Source organism: Amblyomma americanum, chromosome 2 (genome assembly GCF_052857255.1).
Source record: "Amblyomma americanum isolate KBUSLIRL-KWMA chromosome 2, ASM5285725v1, whole genome shotgun sequence".
NCBI classification, from domain to species: Eukaryota; Metazoa; Arthropoda; class Arachnida; order Ixodida; family Ixodidae; genus Amblyomma; species Amblyomma americanum.
In genome coordinates this window covers 138,229,383-138,233,221 of record NC_135498.1, presented here as the reverse complement: position 1 = coordinate 138,233,221, position 3,839 = coordinate 138,229,383, and the positions used below count along the sequence as shown (strand labels likewise).

Below are 3,839 nucleotides of genomic sequence, written 5' to 3'. Positions count from 1 at the left end.
GTTCGACCGATACTGCGCAATTTCCTTTCCCCAAAGCCAATTTTCCGAGCGCAGTGAAGCTTTTTCAGAAGGCATCAAACCCTCATGAGGTATGCCTTACTGTGGATCAGTGGCGTCTAATAATATAATAATAATTGGTTTTTGGGGAAAGGAAATGGCGCAGTATCTGTCTCATATATCGTTGGACACCTGAACCGCGCCCTAAGATAAGGGAGAAGGGAGGGACTGAAAGTAGAAAGGAAGGAGGAGGTGCCGTAGTGGAGGGCTCCGGAATAATTTCGACCACCTGTGGATCTTTACCGTGCACTGACATCGCACAGCGCACGAGCGCCTTAGCGTTTTTCCTCAATAAAAACGCAGCCGCCGCGGTCGGGTTCGAACCCGGGAACTCCGGATCAGTAGTTGAGCGCTCCAACCACTGACCCACCGCGGCGGGTATGTGGCGTCTGCAAAATGCGGTTTTCCAGCAGGTACCAGTAGATTGTGCGGCCACAGTGTAGCAACATTAAAGCTATTGTTTGGCACCTGAGGGCATTTAAGTCTGCTTATGTGGAGGAATGCAAAAGCATATGTTTTAAGATAAGGAAACGTGTTTGACGAAAGGAAGGGGCGCAGCAGCTCTCATATCTCGACATACCGGTGGACACCTCAACTCGACGAAACCAAGTGTTTCGAGGAAAGGAAACGTTTTTCATGTAAGGAAAGGGCGCAATAGCTCTCAGGTCTTAACATGTCGGAGGGCACCTCAACCATACACAGCTATCCTTGGTAGAGCTGAAGGTCGTTCAAGGTCGTTGTGCTGTCTACCCAAAGACTGCTTTACCTAGCGTAGTGAAGCCGTTCGCTTCAAAACCGTGCTTTCACACAATATATCGGAGCCCTCCACTACATACACTCCCTACTTTATTCCTTCGTTACGGCGCCGTTCGGGTGTCCACTGTTATACGTGATACAGATACTGCGCAATTTTCTTTCGTCAAAAACCAAAAACAAAACATCGCACAATATTTAGTGCTTAGGAATTTTGACCCACCAGCTATTCTATTTTATATGTGTGTGTGTGGCAGCCTGCCTTACTTTCTTAGCCTTCTTAGTAACATCAGCTTTCCTCAGAAGGCGAATCTTGCAATGTTTACTTCCTGCTCTTTATTCATTTATCGCACAATATGAGTTTAGTTCAGAATGTTAACCGAAATTTGTGCTCAGCATGCACACCGCCATAGAAACTTGGGGCGTTCGACTGCGCGGTCAAAAGTACAGAGCATAATTGTTACACTTTTGTTAGTTTTTTTACGTGGCATTCAGGGTCTTTTGCATAGATCTTCCAGGGCGCGATTTTCCGGATCCGTAGAATATCTGTTACGGGTCCAAATTAGACATAGTTTTGGAAATGTGGCGGAGAGTTTGAAGGATGCTTCACTCCCGCCACAGGTTGGCCCGGTATTGCACTACCTCTGGGATCGGCCTTGTCTTTAACGCGTCTTTACTATCCTGTCTTTCCATCCAATCTTTCAACTCTCCTTCTATCTGCACGTGGTAGCGATTGTGGCTGGTCTTGAGCCAGTGTGCAGGCCTGTGCACTTTCCTTTCTTCCTGAGGTTGAGGTTGAGGTGTTGAATGCTACAGGTGGAGTTTGTCTTGCTTTCTCTGCCGGCAATTGCTCCACCGCAGCGTCCCTTCGATATTAACAATGCCGCATCTACCCCGCTAGGCGCTCAGTCTCTTATAATAGCACACGTTTCTCCCGCAGTCACCATCTATGCACGCAATAATCCACACAGTTCACATCACAGTCCACTCCAAAAGTCACCATCTATGCACATATTCAGTAACAGTAGAACGTAGGCCATTGTAGTGCCACACTCCATAAACACATTCACTCACAGTATAAAGTAGTCCACTCCTGAAGGCACCATCTATGCACACATTCAATCACAGTAGGCCATAGTCCGTTCCTGCTGTCACCATTTAAAAACAAGATGCGTGTTCTGCAGAAATGTTAAAAGAAGGCGTGCAGCCTCCCTTCTGCATGTCTGGTTTCCACTCGGGTAGACAATGTACTGCACTGTGCTGTGACGGGTTCCTGTCTTCTTGAAGGAAGCGAACATCGCATGCCTTTCCGCGTTGTACTTTGGGCAGTACATAATATAATGTTCGATATCCCAGCACACACCACATAAAGAGCAGAGCGGAGACGATACTATGCCGGTCTTATGCATCCATGCAGGAGTGCGAGCAGAGGCCGTGCGAATTCGATGTAGAAGGGTCGCCTGAGATCTTCTCAGTCCCTTGGTCACACATGGCTTGTGGGACGCACTCCACAGGGTAATGAAGTGATCGAGCACCGTTTTCCTGCAGAGACTTTTCCCATCTTGAGGTACTTTTTTTGATGGAATCCTTGAGAGAGCTTTATGGGCGAGACTGTCTGCCACCTCATTACCGTTGACTCCTATGTGAGAGGGCACACACTGGAAATGTAGATTAAAGCCTCTGCTGTGCAAATTCTGCACCAAGCGCAGAGAGCTTAGAGACAAGGCGTCAGTAGGGAATCCGCGCTCTAACCTCTGAAGTGCAGATTTTTAATCAGTTAGGATGACAACAGGTTGAGCCGGACAAGACCCTAACTCCCGTAAAGCCGCCTCAATAGCAACACTTTCAGCCGTTGTGCAGGATACAACAGCAGTACAGCGTACGGACCACTTACAGTTCAAAGAAGGAATGTAAAAAGCCGCGGCGCTAGCTTGTTTGATCTTCTCCACAGAACCATCCGTGAAATTTTGAAGATGGCAGGCATATTCTGTTTCCAAGTATTCCAGTACAAGCGAACGCGTTGCTGCCAAAGGAGAGCTGCGCTTTGCGCTCACATGGGGAATTGTGACTTTACAGTCAGGGGTCGGAAAAGAACAGGGGGGTTTCAATCGTTTCCTTTGCCTTCAGACATTAATGCCTAAAGAAAAGGAGTATCGAGTGCCAAGTAAGCCTTCGACTCATATCTCGTGCAGAGCCGCTGGAGAAGGGGTCGCCCAGCTACCGTCTCTCCTAAGCGGTCAAGATGCATTAATAGTCTCTGAGAAGCGATAAGGCTAAGAGGTTTCGATAGGGACTCATGAAGTACTGCCTTATTCGCAGCCGCCTGGGGAACTCCAAAGGCTCTTCTTAGGCCCTTTTTGTGGACAACTTCTAGACGCTCAAGTTGTGATGTCGAGGGGGAAATTAAAGGTAATTGATACATTATCCGGCTGACCACCAGCGCTTCATGAAGTTTGACCATTGAAGAAGGATGGTTTCCCCATTGCTCACGTGCAACTCTATGGATCACATTGAGAGGAGAAGATATAGATGAAACAATTGCGTCTGCAGTTTTTCGCCACTGTAGACGGGAGTCAATAATGACGCCCAGGTAACACGCGTGGTTGAATTGACGTATGCAAGAGTGACCGAGGTCTATCTTCAACTGCGCTTGATGTCTTCCTACACCTGGAAACAGAATAAAGCCGGATTTGTCCACTGACAGAGAAAACCCCACATCTTGAAGGTAAGCTTGTGCCGAAAGTATAGCGTGTCGAGCTATCAGGGCTAATCGCTTGTGTTGGTAGCCAGTAATCCAAATACAGATGTCGTCAGCATAAAGTGACATACGCACTTGCCTGCAACTTTTTTTCAATGAATCGGGTGGCCAGCCATTACGGAGTTAAAGAGCGTGGTGGAAAGAACACTTCCTTGAGGCACACCTCGTGATAGAACCCTTTCGGTGCTTAACGTACTCCCTAACCGTACACGAACCGCGCGATCACTTATAAACTTGTAAATGAATCTTAACCTATGGCCCTGTATGCCCA

The 3,839-nt window shown here is 47.7% G+C and overlaps 1 pseudogene; it reads left to right on the top strand.

Annotated features, from left to right (window-relative positions):
- Positions 1-1,317: 1,317 nt before the first annotated feature.
- LOC144122226 (U2 spliceosomal RNA) lies at positions 1,318-1,474 on the top strand (annotated as a pseudogene).
- The last annotated feature ends 2,365 nt before the right edge of the window (positions 1,475-3,839 follow it).